This window comes from Crinia signifera, chromosome 19 (assembly GCF_055691185.1).
Source record: "Crinia signifera chromosome 19, ASM5569118v1, whole genome shotgun sequence".
Taxonomy (NCBI): Eukaryota; Metazoa; Chordata; class Amphibia; order Anura; family Myobatrachidae; genus Crinia; species Crinia signifera.
Genome location: NC_139226.1, coordinates 70,883,906 through 70,900,218, shown reverse-complemented (window position 1 = coordinate 70,900,218; position 16,313 = coordinate 70,883,906).

Sequence of the window (16,313 nt, the reverse complement as noted above, 5' to 3'; positions counted from 1 at the left end):
ATGCCTCAAGGTCGACTGGGTGTATAGGTCGACAGTGAAAAGGTTGACATTGTTTTTTTCCCTAGTTTTTCTGTTATGTGCGCCGACTGACCCATAACCTTTGTGTTTCACTGTTAAATCTGCTTTTATATGCTTTTATTAATAATAATAATTATATTTTTATATGCTTACTTTGTAGTTTCCTACTAGTCTTGTCGAGTGGAAACAGATTGGCCAGGAGTTTGAACAACGCTGGAACTTCCACAATTGCGGAGGTGCGATTGATGGTAAGCACGTCAGCATCACTGCTCCCGCTAATACTGGACCCTTATACTTTAATTACAAAGGATATTTCAGTATTGTGTTGATGGCGATAGTCCATTCAAACTATGAATTCCTATTTGTGGACGTTGGTAAGAATGGACGTGCATCTGATGGAGGTTCGCTTAAAAACACTGTGTTTTATGAGAGACTTGAAAATAAGACATTAAACCTGCCTAAAGCCACAGACTGCACAAATGGATTATGAGTCTTTCCCACTCCATGAGCATATCATGAAGCCTTTCCCCCAACGTAACCTCTCCAAGGAGAAACGCATTTTCAACTATCGGCTATCAAGAGCCTGCCGCATAGTTGAAAATGCGTTTGGAATCATGTCTGGGAAGTTTAGAATATTCCACACAGCAATTAATCTCCGGGTGGACAAAATAGAGTTTGTGATTTTGGCCTGTGGTGCTCTGCACAACTTTCTCAGACGAAAGACCACACTTAAGGCCCCCATACACTATGAGATTTATCTGACCTGTAAAATTGCATCTGATTTCCCCTGAACTTCCCCGGCAGCTTCCCAGGATGCCTACATACAATTTGACACTTGATGTGCCATTTTTTTACATCCAATTTGTGTCAGATAAATCACATGTGATTTATCACATGTGATTTATCACGTGATTTATCTGACGCAAATTGGATGTGCCATGAGATTTATCTGATGGGATGGCCCTAGGGAGTGGCCTGAACAGTGCTATACCTTGCAGGTATTATGCTGCCCATACATTTGTGAGATATTGCATGCAATCATTCGATTTCGGCCACATCTGGCCGATAAATCGAATGATTGCATGCATTTTGAAGGGGACATTCGACGCGATGCGCAGGTATGCCGTCGAATATCGCGTCGATAGATATTATGAGCTGCACATAATCATTATCGAATTGCATGAGCAATCGAATGTGTTTTTTTAACCACATGCGATTGCTCAAATGCAATCAACGTTGGGACCGGAGCTGGCAGCGGGGACCGGAGCTGGTGGTGGCTGAGGACCGGAGCGCTGGTGGAGGACAGGAGCGCACGGTGGCGGCAGCGGAGGACAGGAGCGCTGGCGGGGAGCGGTGTACATACCTGGCTGGGGACCGGAGCTGTCAGGCGGCGGGACTCAGCAGTGGCAGCATATGACTTTGAAACACTGTATGGCCCTCTGATTGGCTGAGGCCGTTGAGAGAGAGCTCTCTCAGCCAATCAGCGTTCGCCTGAATGTGAGGCCGCTGATTGGCTGAGAAAGCTCTCAGTCGCCTCGGCCAATTAGAGGGCTGTCCAGTGTTAAGGGGTATATAGGCAGCTAATTGGGTATAAGCGGGTTATATATGTAGCAACCCACTAACCCTGGCACACTAATGTTGACACACGGACAGATGTGGACACAGTGATGCCTACACACAGACAGATGCTGAAACATGGAGATTAACACAGTAACCCTGGCATTTTGACACACTGATGCCGACATACAGACAGATGCTAACAAATGGACACAATTATGCTGACACATAGACAGAAGCCGACACGCTGATGCTAACACACAGGAGCTCACACAGCCAAAGGACACTGACACATTAACCCCAAACACGCTGACACACTGATTCTGACACACAGACAGATACTAACAATACTAACATACCGACACACCAATGCTGACACATAGACAGATGCAGACATACTGATGCCGACACACAGACATATGCAGATACATGGACACTGACACAGTAACCCTGACATGATGACACATGGATGCCGACACGCATACATATGGTAACACACTAACACAATGATGCCGACACAGACAGCTGTATTACTCATATAATATACTCAGTGATCTCCTCTATTTTATTTTTAAGTAGTACATAAGATATTACATTACACATCATATTCATATTATTTCATGTACAGGCAGAAAGTGGGATATATAGTGTATGTGTTGTACATATAATATGTAGACAATCTATTTCCTAACACACACATCTTGTACCATGATAGCAGCAGGGATCTGCTGCATGGGGAACTCGCTGTGTGAGAGATTTAATGTAACTTTGTCACCTCTCTCCTGGTTTCCTTACCTCGTTTCAGCAGCTGGGGAGAGGTGGGGGAACAGACATTCATTAGCTGGTCAGGGGGGTCCGGGCTCTGCAGCCCGTGCACTGCTGTCATTCAGCAGCTAAGGAGAGGTGGGGGGAACAGACATTCATTAGCTGGTCAGGGGGGTCCGGGCTCTGCAGCCTGTGCACTGCTGTCATTCAGCAGCTGGGGAGAGGTGGGGGAACAGACATTCATTAGCTTGTCAGGGGGGTCCGGGCTCTGCAGCCTGTGCACTGCTGTCATTCAGCAGCTAAGGAGAGGTGGGGGGAACACAGACATTCATTAGCTGGTCAGGGGGGTCCGGGCTCTGCAGCCTGTGCACTGCTGTCATTCAGCAGCTAAGGAGAGGTGGGGGGAACAGACATTCATTAACTGGTCAGGCGGGTGCGGGCTCTGCAGCCCGTCCACTGCTGTCATTCAGCAGCTGGGGTGAGGGGGGGGGCGTCCGGGCTTTAAAGCCCGTGCAGACATCCAGATTGAAGCAGGGAGGGAAGTCTTGTCACTGCTGCCCTCCCATCGCGCCTGCCCCTTCCTGTGACGCCGGCTGCTGCTTCCACACAGGGGGTTGAAGGAGGTCCACAGCGCCGGAAGGAGGTACCCGGAGCTCTATAGATATATCGGATCTGAAACATCGTGGGTGCTAAAAAGCACCCATGATGGCTCAGATTCCGATATATCTTATGTTCAGCAGGTCCGACCACCTGATCCAATCTGATGAGCACGGGAGCGCGCATCAGATTGGATCAGATGTCACAAACATGCGATTTTGGACCGATTTCACCCGATTTATCGGCCCAAAGTGCCGAAATCGGGTGAAATCGGCCCAAAATCGCATAGTGTATGGGGGCCTAAGGAGGCCTCACAAGTACTGCAGCAATTGAGGAGGCTGATGTGAATGCTGTAACGTTAAATGGACTGGAAATGACAACACATGGCAATCCTGCAGCCAGGGCCAAAAGGGTACGAGAGCAATACATGGCTTTCTTCAATGGAGTAGGTGCAGTGGATTGGCAGAACTCTGCAATATGAACAACCTGCCATTTGATGAAGACTACACAAGATGTTCAACATGCAAATTAAACTGTTTGTTTGCTACTGCTGAACCATATTCTGATGTAGATTGTAACGTTTAATAAAAATGACAGTTATCCCGAAATATCCTTGATTAATGGTTCATTTATTACTGGTATCAATGTTTTTGGAGCCCAAAGTATGGACAATGGGGGAAGCATACCTTAAAACCCTGTCACCTTTCCAGAGTGTAGTACCATACTGTAGGCCCCATTTGGTCCTCACTCATCACCCCTTTTCAAAGAAATATTTTTGGAAAGGGGAGATAAGCCAGGAGAAATGGTGCCGAATGAGTGTGCAATAGGGTGGGTGGAAAGCATAACTTGAAACCACCTTACCTTTCCAGAGTGTAATACCAGGCCCCATTTGGTCCTCAATCGTCACCCCTTTTCAAAAAAAATATTTCTGGAAAGGGGTGATAAGCCAGGAGAAATGGTGCCGACTGAGTGTGCAATGGGGTGGGTGGAAAGCATACCTTGAAACCACGTTACCTTTCCAGAGTGTAATACCAGGCCCCATTTGGACCTCAATCGTCAAATCGTCACCCCTTTTCAAAAAAATATTTTTGGAAAATGGTGATAACCCAGTAGAAAATTTTTAAGTTAGAGATTCACATTGATATTCACAATATAAAACCACAATTTATTCAAAAAAAAATAAAACCACACAAAGCCATTTTTCATTGGAAATTTATAGATATCAAATTATAAAAATGAAAACATTGTACATGGAGTCCAGTCCAGTCGAGGATATTGAAAAACAATAAACGAGAACAATTGTTCAATGTAAAAAATAATTAAGTTAATACAACAAAACATTCTACATAAGGACAAAACATTCTACATAAGGAAAAGTTCAGAATTGTCCAGTGGTGGTGGGGCATGTGTACTCAGCAGAGCAGAGTACACACCACTGGAGATGCTTGTGGAAGGTGTGGGTTGGGCGGGTGTGGAGGCTTGCGGTCGATAGAAATGTTCTGGAGGCACTTCCGGCACATAACTATAGGGGGGGTGGTGTGGGTAATGTGGTGGTGGTGGGGGGGGGGGGGGGGGTGACAGGTGCATGCTGCATCATACAGGGCATAAACTCCAGGTTTTCCAGCAGGTTTTTTTGCTGTGCCCTTCGCAGTGCATCAAATATGATACTTTTAAATTTGATAACTGTTTCTTCGTCCATGCTGCGCATCTCCGTTTCTATCATTTTTGTGAAGTCTTTTAATGGATCTTCCGGCTTATTTAGTCTTGCCGCCGCCAGCTGAAAAAAGCCTTCTGACTCGGTGGCCACAGGAGCGGATCTTTTGTTTGTGGTCCTCCTCCTCTGCCTAGGTAGGGGTGTTGTCAAAGGGGTGGAGGTGGATGCCTCTCCTGGAGAATCCAGTGCAGCAACCTCTGTTAATTAAGCAGACACGTGCAGAGTATGATCCTGAAAATAAAAATAAAATGGTTTAGGACCTTGATTTAACATTGATAAAAGGTCACATACATAAGAGGTTTTAACTTACCAAATCTTGGCTCTCCTCTTCCAGCCTCATTGCGCAGGGCTCAGGATCAGCACTACCCTGTCCCAACACCTGTGCTTCCCTTTCCAACAGGAACTGCAGTTGGTCGTAATACCACAGTGTTGGTTTATACACCTCATCAGTCCCGGCTCCAGATTTTTGCGAGTCAGTCACTCTCTTGTTCTCCTTCATAAAAACGGTCCTTAAATTTGCAATCTTGCGTTTTACAAAATCAAGATTTGCATCAGCTTAATGCAATTTGCTGTATTCTACCAGCTCAGAGCCGGCCCTAGCCTAAATGACGCCCTAGGCAAGATTTTGGCTGTTGCCCCCTAGCACTGCCACTAGTTTCGCTCTGACCCTGCTCCCCTTTCCCAGAACCATCAACCCTCATCATAGCAGTCATCATTTTGGTGCTCCTACCCGCAATATTTTAAATAGAAACAGTGCACACATTCGTTGCGCAGCCCAAACAGGGTCGTGTTCTTGCTGGGAAGGGGCATGGCCACACAATAGTACCCCCAATTCAAATTATGCCACAGAGTAGTGCAACTTTATTCACATTATATCATGCGATGGTGTCCCTTATTCATGTTACATCACACAGCAGTACCACTTTACCTTATATACATTACTCCTCACATTATTCACATTATACCCTTAGAAAAAAATCCTGAGAAAATATTGTATTTTAAGCACCTCCATGGCCACACTGCAACCCAGCACAAAGCAGTGTGTGCTGGGCAGAGGAGAAGAGCTGCAGCTGCTGCTGTCACTTAATGGGAGGGGTCCCGGGGACCCCACTGGGCCCTTCCATCAGACTTTGGCCTGTGTAATTTGTACCTCCTACCCCTTTCTCTCGGCACCCCTGATAATACCACACAGTAATGCCCCTTACACATGACACACATTATTAATGTCCCTTACACATTATGCCAACCTTTATTAATGCCCTTATACACATGACACATAATGCATGTTACACATATGTCGCACATTATTAATGCATTTATACATGACACACATAATGCCCCTTGCACATATGTTGTACATTACTAATGCCCTTATACACATGACACACATAATGCCTGTTACACATATGTTGCACATGATAATGCATTTATACATGACACTTATAATGCTCCTTACACATATGCCGAACACTATTGCACAACCAACCCACCCTCAGACTGCACTCGCGCAGCCGCTAACACTGTGACCTCTGCCTCTGCTTGGATACAGATGTTTCCTCATACATCTTGCCTCAATAGGCCATGCAGCTCCTGGCCAGTTCTGCTAACGTTGAGTGCATTTTTTGCTGAAAATTCATCTTATTTGCATTGTTATGACCAGCACACACAAGGAGCTTTCGATGCCCCTATATTCACACACAGAATATAGGCATGCTGCATATCATTTTAATCAGCAGGAGCTTCTGATGCCCCTAGGCATTCCAAATGCCCTAGGCAATTGCCTAGTTGGCCTATGCCTAAGGCCGGCCCTGTACCAGCTGCATGTAGGCAGCATCCCTCTTCTGCTTATTGGAGAAGTCCTTCAAGGTAATTCTCCATAGGCATTCATTCTCCCGATAGCGGTCAATGAAGCCAGTAGAAAATTTGCGATCACAATACTGTGCCATATCTGTTATATAAGAGAGAGAGAGAGAGAGAGACAGTTTGAGGTTTACTTTATGTAATTACTGTCCACTGCCAGCTGCCTAGTTGTTTAGTTTCAGGGCGGCAGTGCGTGCCGCCTTACTTCTGTCATGTACGTTATCAGTGTTAAGAGTAGCAGCGCTGGGCTGCCTTGGAAGAGTCAGCGTAGCACGCTGATAACATACATGACAGAAGTAAGGCGGCATGCGCTGCCGCCCTGAAACTACACAAATAGGCAGCTGGCAAGCTGCCAGAATTCAAACAGTCGCTACGCTACTAGCGTAGCTTAAGGCAGTCTGGCAAGATTCATAGCTAGAGTGGCACGTGCTGCCGCCGTGAAACTAAACAAGTAACCGATGGGGGATGCAGGCCTCATTGGATAATGGAGGATGCATGGAACGGTAGCACAGTGGAAGGCTACGTTGTTAATGTGGGATGCATCCCCTATTTTGCACATATCCATTATGCTATGAGGCCTGCATCCCCCATACACATGAAAATACAAACATTGGCGGCAGAGTGTAATCCCCCCCTTCCCCGCAACCCCTACACATACACAAAAAACAATGTTTTCAATTGCATATGTATGGGGGATGCAGGCCTCATTGCATAATGGTTCAATAAAAGAGGATGCATCCTGCATGAACAACATTGTCTTCCATTGTGCTACCGTGCCATGAATTCCCCATTATGAACAGCCAAAGCTGATACAAATAAACACCATCGGCTTTTGCTGTGCATAATGGGGAATTCATGGCACGGTAGCACAATGGAAGACAATGTTGTTCGTGCAGGATGCATCCTCTTTTTTTGAACCATTATGCAATGAGGCCTGCATCCCCCATACACATTAAATTAAAAACATTCCACTGTGCCACCAATGTTTTCATTTTGCATGTGTATGGTGAAAGCAGGGCTTATTACATAATGGCACAATGTAATCCCACATTGAATATTCCCCATCTGGGGAGAGGGCCATAGCCATTGGCCACCAATGATTTTAATATTCCCCATCTGGGGAGGGGGGCATACCACTGTGCCACCAATGAATTTATTATTCCCATTCTGGGGAGGGGGGCCATATCCACTGGCCAGCAATGTTTATTTATAAGCTGTGCCACCATCTTTTTTTAATCTATATATGGGAGGGGGGGTATTACATATGAACATTAGGGGGAGCAAGGGGGATGGGATTACATTGTGCCACCGTACCATTATGCAATAAGGCCTGCATCCCCCATACACATGCAAATAAAAACATTGATGGCACAGTATAATCCCATCCCTGGTGGCACAGATTATAAATAAACATTGCTGGCCAGTGGATATGGCCCCCCTCCCCAGATGGGGGATATTAAATTCATTTGTGCCCAGTGGCTATGGCCCCCCTCCCCAGATGGGGAATAATAAATTCATTGGTGGCACAGTGTAATCCCATCCCCCCTGCCCCCCTAATGTTCAGATGTAACAACCCCCCCTCCTCCCATATACAGATAAAAAGAAGCTGGTGGCACAGCTTATAAATAAACATTGCTGGCCAGTGGATATGGCCCCCTTCTCCAGATGGGGAATATTAAATTCATTGGTTCCCAGTGGCTATGGCCCCCCTCCCCAGATGGGGAATAATAAATTCATTAGTGGCACAGTGGTATGCCCCCCTCCCCAGACGGGGAATATTAGAAACATTGGTGGCCAGTGGCTATGGCCCCCCTCCCCAGATGGGGAATATTGAATTCATTGGTGGCACAGTGGTTGTGGGTATGCGGGGAAGGACCCAAGATGGGCAATACACTGGTGGTGGAGGGGGGAAAAAAATACTTACCAACTCCGGAGTCCAGCGTCGCTTCCTCTCTGTCCCGCAGCGTCCACACAATGAAGAGTGAGGTCGCGGCGGGACCGGTTATAGGCCAGCTAGCCCCGAGGTGTCCGGCGCCCAGCATCATCAGTGGATACAGCGGTGTCCGGCGTCATGGGGGGGGGGGGGCGCCGGTCTCCTGCTGCTCCAGCGGCGCCCGGCGTGTCATCGGGGGCGGCGTCCGGCGTGTGAATGGGGGCGGCATCCAGTGTCCGTCATGTGAAGGGGGGGCGGCATTGTGGGACTTCAGGGCGGCGTCCAGCGTCGCTCAGAAGGCCCTGCTCACATCCGAGGCCACTAATGAGCAGGAGCTTCTGAGCGACTGCTCTAGATTGACAGGCAGGTCCGTTCTGAATCCTGGGCAGATTCAGAACGGCGGGGGCGTGCATGTAAATTGCTGTGTGGGCTATACACACAGCGATTTACATGCATTTTCAGGGATTTTCTGAGCGAATTGTTAAAATCGCTCAGAAAATGCCTGAAAATTGTGCTGTGTGTGGGGCCCATAAGGTATACATTAACAATGTAAGGGTAATAATGTATGCACCATTGGTTCACATATTACATATTTTTTGGTCAGCAAAGGCTTGTTAGCATTAATGATTCATGTTACCTGGCCACCATTTAACACACAGGTGTTAAACCTGTGTGCCACCATATATTGTTGAACTACATGTCCCAGCAATAGTTGAAATGTGTCATACTTCAATGTGAAATACTGTTACAGTTCACAATGGAGGTTATTCATGTTACAACATTCCCTTTCACACCATCAGAAGGCGCACACTTTGCTGTGCCATGCAAATTGATCAAGAACAATTGATCATGAACTCATGTAGTCTGACACATGTATGACAAATTGAAAGAATATGTTGGGTGAAAATACCCAACATATTCTTTCAATTTGTCATACATGTGTCAGACTACATGAGTTCATGATCAATTGTTCTTACATATAATACTTAATTAGTGTTTAGGTGTTAAATGTAATAGAGATATTTGTGTTTACAAAGTTGTGTGGTGAGGTAATATTATTGTTACATCATTGTAGATCATTATGGATATTCGGGACTTCACTGGGCAGCCGTCTATTGTACGTATTGATTCATCTAATTATACTAATTTTTTGGGATGAGCATTCTTTGCATAGGTGTTCCATTTTATTTGATCATTTCATTGTAGGTTGCTGAAGCAATGATGGACTTCATGGCTAATGGGCTAAGGGCACTTGCGGCTCAACCCACTCGTCGCCCAAGGAGGCCAGGACGTGCAAGAATCTTTCGCACACAGGTGACACTCTTTGGGATGCCCAATGATGAGGTACTTACTAGGTACCGGTTACCCCCACATGTCATTCTAGATATACTCTTTAATTGAGAGTGATCTAGAACCTCTTCATGGGCTCACGACGGCAATTCCGCCTCACACTCAGCTGCTGGCGGTCTTGCATTTCTGCGCCTCAGGATCATTCCAACAAGTAGTGGTAGTACTTGCTGCAATATCTCAGCCGGCTTTCAGCAGAATCCTGAGGTGTGTGACGTCAGCCATGTTTAGGCGCAATCGACACTTCATGGCCATGTCTTTTGCACAAGAGACCCTACACAGAAGCCAGTAGGCATTCCATCAAATTGCTGGCTTCCCTAATGTGATAGGGGCTGTGGATGGCACCCATGTACCACTTGTGCCTCCATCACGAATTGAGAAGATCTATAGGAACCGAAAATTGTTCCACTCACTCAACATGATGGTGGTATGTGGCCCATCCATGGAAATTCTCGCCTTCAACTCGAAGTTTCCCGGAAGTGCCCATGACTCTCATGTTATCCGACATACCGGGATTTGGCAGAGACTCCAAGAGCTTGAAGGCCGTGATGCGTGGGTTCTGGGTGACTCCGGTTACCCATGTACGCCCTGGCTACTTACGCCGTACAGCTCCCCAGCACCAGGCCCACAGGAGGCATTCAATAGGGCGCATGTTGCCACCAGGCAAGTGGTGGAGCGCTCAATAGGCCTGTTAAAGGGTCGATTTAGAGTGCTCCACCGGACTGGTGGTGACTTACAGTATGCGCCTGAAATGGTGTCGAGGATTGTGGGCTTGTGTGCATTCTTTCACAACATAGCTGTGCGGCGTGAGATACCCTTTGATGAGTGGGAGGTTCCATCTGAGCCACAAGATCCTCCCCTGCGCCCATCCCGCTCCCCGGAAAGCCGTCGGGGATACCAGCTGCAGGACTCTGTTGCCCAAAGATTTTTCAGGTACATTTTTGAATGTTGCACAGACCAACCCAATTTCTGATCAATTACACCCATCAAGGTGGAAAATAATGTTAATTTTGTGTCCTCCAAATTTAAAATTAGCCAGCATGGCCTCTTAATGCCAATTTCAATAGCACTACGTATTATGTTTGAGGTGTATTGGTTTAAGACCAATATTGCAGGTCACACTTATACCTTGTACATAGATTTGAAAATGTTTTTTATGTTTCCAATATTGTAGCTGAGCTTATCATCCATGTCTGGTGAGTAGATTGATTTTCATACTTTTTTCACCATGTATGTGTGTTATGTGTTGGTGATTATTTTATTTGTAGATGTAATATTTATTATCATATATATATATATATATATATATATATATATATATATATATATATATATATATATATATATATATATTAGAGATGTGCGGCGGCCACTTTTTCGGGTTTTGGTTTTGGATCTGGATCTCCCTTCGTGTTTTGGATCTGGATTGGTTTTGGCAAAACCACCCTTGCGGGTTTTGGTTTTGGTTTTGGATCTGGATTTATTTGGAAAAATGCTAAAAATTGCTAAAATAATAGTTCTCGGGCCTGTTTTTGCCCCTAAAGTGTTATTGAGCTCAATAACATTAGTTTCCACTCATTTCTAGCCACTTCACAGCTCACAAAATCGTTTTCATATACTGTAGTAGGGCCATAAGGTTATCCCGAGGTAGCTGGATGACTAAGCTAGGCGACAGCAGTGGGCATCACATACATGTGGACCTTTACACTTCCAACCTGGCACATGTTGGAAGCAGAGCAGCACTACAGGGGCAGACAGGGTGGCAGTTTAATAACCCCCCCCCCCCCCCTTGTAGCTGCGCTCCTCTGTTTGAACCTCCACACAAGTACCAAGAGCCCAATGTGGATTGATTTTGCAGTTTGGCATGTGCAGCCAAGGAGCAGTGGGTGTTTGGTGCAGCATTGACTGTGTCTGCAAGGTAGTATCTGATTGGATCAGTTTAATATCTAACAAGACCCCTATCTGGCGTGAGGTCACGTGGTTTGTGAAGTTACCTCCTTATCAAACTTGATCAGACAGGCTAGGCGTGCGTTCCATTTCCTCCCTCACCACTTCACCACATTACATGTGTTCCTCTCGAAGCCACGCACTTGGACTAGTACGCTGACCATCAGCAGCTGTTGGGACTACTTCATCCCAAACATTTATCAATCCATCCATACTATCCCAAAAGGAGGATAAATACTCTGGATGTCACTGATGACATCTATTCTTCCCCAACAGAGAAGGACCGATCTTCGTTCAAAGCTATACTAGTAGCTGCGCTCCTCTGGTAGAAGATCCAATCAAGTACCAAAACCCCTGTTTGGCTTGATTGTGCACTCTTCCTCATGTTCAGCCAAGGAGCAGTGGGCGTTTCGTGCAGCACTTATTTAGTCTGCAAGGTAGTATCTGATTATCTGAGGACATGTTTTCATCCATTATGGATGGGGTGGAGAGCGAATCACCCATCTCCCCACCATTCATCCATCAAAGATTAAAAAATTGATGACGCTACAACGAGCCAACAAATGACGCAGAAAGAGGTGCAAGAAAAAGATTTGCTGGGGCCCTGCCACCCAGCCATCCATCCATCCAGGACATCCCATCCAAAAAGTACGATAGGAAGGGATAAGACCATGGATGTCCATGAGGACATATTTTCATCCATAATGGATGATGTGGAGAAAGAAACCATCCATCTCCCCAACATTCATCCATCAAAGAGGTAAAAAAATTAGGACGCTACAAAGAGCCAACAAATGACGCAGAAAGAGGTGCAAGAAAAAGATTTGCTTGGGCCCTGCCACCCAGCCATCCATCCATCCGGGACATCCCATCCAAAAAGTACGATAGGAAGGGATAAGACCATGGATGTCCATGAGGACATATTTTCATCCATAATAGATGATGTGGAGAAAGAAACCACCCATCTCCCCAACATTCATCCATCAAAGAGGTAAAAAAATTAGGACGCTACAACAGCCAACAAAACGACGCAGAAAGAGGTGCAAGATGACATTGTCCTTGGGCCCTCCCACCCACCCTTATGTAGTATACAGGACATGCACAGTTTAACAAACCAATCATTTCAGCAACAGGGACTTCAGCGACAGGGACTGTCAACTGTGGCTGAAATGATTGGTTTGTTTGGGCCCCCACGAAAAATAAATGGCAATGGGCATTGCACAAACTGGCTTTACAAGATGTCATCCTCAGCATCAGATTCCTCAGCCTCATCCTCTTCTTCACACACAATTAATTCGTCGTCGCTGGAATCAACCAATACAGGAGGACTGTGTGTATTAGGAGGACGTTAGTGCTGGTGAAGGAGGTCAAGTTTGTGGAATTTGAAATTCATTTTTATGAACATCATCTTCTCCATGTTTTGGATCGCTTACAAGGTTCCCAGCTGCACTGAAGACTCTCTCAGAATATACACTGGAGGGTGGACAACTTAAGTAAAGCAAAGCCAGTTTGTGCAAAGGACGCCACATTGTCCATTCCATTATTGGCAAGAAAAAAAGGCAATCTGACATACCTATATCGATGCTATCGGCAAAGTAGTCATCCACCATTCTTTCAATTGTGATAGCATCATAGTCAGTAGCAGTCGACATGTCCATAATGCTAGGAAGCTCCTTCAGTCCGGACCAGATGTCAAATATATTTCCGGACTGAATAGCAGTGGGTCTCCTAGGAAAATTTAGCTTTTTCCTCGCAACCCCAGTGGTAGAAATTGAAGGAGAAGTTACAGATAGTGCCGGCCTTATTATTGCCGCCTGGACGCCATGGCGGAGGTTCTGGCGCATCGATATTTTTATGGCGCTGGCGTCCGCCAAGCGACATGGTTGCTCGCCATGTAATACAATCTGCCACCACTGGGTGGCTAATGCTCCATCAAGATACAGTCGGAGTGATTCCTCCATTCGCCGTATGGAGCGCGCTTACTATACTGTATGAGAAGCTCGTGCGCGATTAGACGCTCATGCGCGATGAGGTGCTCGTGGGAAATGATAAAGTACAGTACAGTACAGTAAAGTAAATTAAAATGAGACACTAGTGAACGTACAGTACAGTACAAGTGAGCAAATGGAGGAGGCGCTGAAGTCAAAGTGCCTCCTGCCTTTCCAGAGTTGGACGGTATCGACTTGCACTAAAATAAAGTACAGTACTACAGTACATGACAGCACTAATCTATGAAAGGACAAACTCAGACAATCCATGAAAGAACTACAGGTATCAGACGCTGGCGGGCCGTCCTCGGGGTTCTCGCCAGGGGGGCGTCTCAGAGGCTGCAGGGGTACTGGTTTTGCCATCACATCCTGCCACGGGTTACATGACCGTACAGTAGTCTAGTGGTTAGCTGCGCGGCAATCCAAGCAGGAGGCCTGAGTTCGATTACGGAGGGGAGGGGGTTGTAAGATAATTTTGATGTTTATTTATTTATTCATTTATTCATTCATTTATTTATTTATTGACAGACCAGACTTCACGGAGGTTCAGGCGCATCTGCGGCCGAATCTAGATAGTACACTCGGGAGATTTAGCCGCTAATGCGACTGAACCTCCGCGAGGACCAAGAGTTACAGTATGAGTTGAAGCGTCCAGTGCGAGGTTTGCCGGGGGTGACTGGTTTAAGAAAGCCCTGTTTCACACGCTGCAATACTGTATTGTCTCTTGCAAGGAGTAATGAAGTCAAGCGCCTCCTCCCCTCCCCCCAGGGGTGGAGGGGGTCGGCTAATACAGGTCATTACACTTCAACATCTCCTGCAGAGCAAAGAATCCACGAAGGGGCGGGCCGTGCCGTCCTCGGGGTTCTCGCCAGGGGGGCGTCTCAGAGGCTGCAGGGGTACTGGTTTTGCCATCACAACTGCTGCTCCTCCTCCTCCTGCCACGGGTTACATGACCGTGCAGTAGTCTAGTGGTTAGCTGCGCGGCAATCCAAGCAGGAGGCCCGAGTTCGATTACGGAGGGGAGGGGGTTGTAAGATAATTTTGATGTTTATTTATGTATTCATTCATTCATTCATTTATTTATTTATTTATTTAAATGCACAGTAATCAATAAAACTAGCGTAGACCACTAAATGTGTACTGAAGGATTCACAAGCCGAGTCCTGACAGACCAGACTTCACGGAGGTTCAGGCGCATCTGCGGCCGAATCTAGATAGTACACTCGGGAGATTTAGCCGCTAATGCGACTGAACCTCCGCGAGGACCAAGAGTTACAGTATGAGTTGAAGCGTCCAGTGCGAGGTTTGCCGGGGGTGACTGGTTTAAGAAAGCCCTGTTTCACACGCTGCAATACTGTATTGTCTCTTGCAAGGAGTAATGAAGTCAAGCGCCTCCTCCCCTCCCCCCAGGGGTGGAGGGGGTCGGCTAATACAGGTCATTACACTTCAACATCTCCTGCAGAGCAAAGAATCCACGAAGGGGCGGGCCGTGCCGTCCTCGGGGTTCTCGCCAGGGGGGCGTCTCAGAGGCTGCAGGGGTACTGGTTTTGCCATCACAACTGCTGCTCCTCCTCCTCCTGCCACGGGTTACATGACCGTGCAGTAGTCTAGTGGTTAGCTGCGCGGCAATCCAAGCAGGAGGCCCGAGTTCGATTACGGAGGGGAGGGGGTTGTAAGATAATTTTGATGTTTATTTATGTATTCATTCATTCATTCATTTATTTATTTATTTATTTATTTAAATGCACAGTAATCAATAAAACTAGCGTAGACCACTAAATGTGTACTGAAGGATTCACAAGCCGAGTCCTGACAGACCAGACTTCACGGAGGTTCAGGCGCATCTGCGGCCGAATCTAGATAGTACACTCGGGAGATTTAGCCGCTAATGCGACTGAACCTCCGCGAGGACCAAGAGTTACAGTATGAGTTGAAGCGTCCAGTGCGAGGTTTGCCGGGGGTGACTGGTTTAAGAAAGCCCTGTTTCACACGCTGCAATAGTGTATTGTCTCTTGCAAGGAGTAATGAAGTCAAGCGCCTCCTCCCCTCCCCCCAGGGGTGGAGGGGGTCGGCTAATACAGGTCATTACACTTCAACATCTCCTGCAGAGCAAAGAATCCACGAAGGGGCGGGCCGTGCCGTCCTCGGGGTTCTCGCCAGGGGGGCGTCTCAGAGGCTGCAGGGGTACTGGTTTTGCCATCACAACTGCTGCTCCTCCTCCTCCTGCCACGGGTTACATGACCGTGCAGTAGTCTAGTGGTTAGCTGCGCGGCAATCCAAGCAGGAGGCCCGAGTTCGATTACGGAGGGGAGGGGGTTGTAAGATAATTTTGATGTTTATTTATGTATTCATTCATTTATTTATTTATTTATTTATTTAAATGCACAGTAATCAATAAAACTAGCGTAGACCACTAAATGTGTACTGAAGGATTCACAAGCCGAGTCCTGACAGACCAGACTTCACGGAGGTTCAGGCGCATCTGCGGCCGAATCTAGATAGTACACTCGGGAGATTTAGCCGCTAATGCGACTGAACCTCCGCGAGGACCAAGAGTTACAGTATGAGTTGAAGCGTCCAGTGCGAG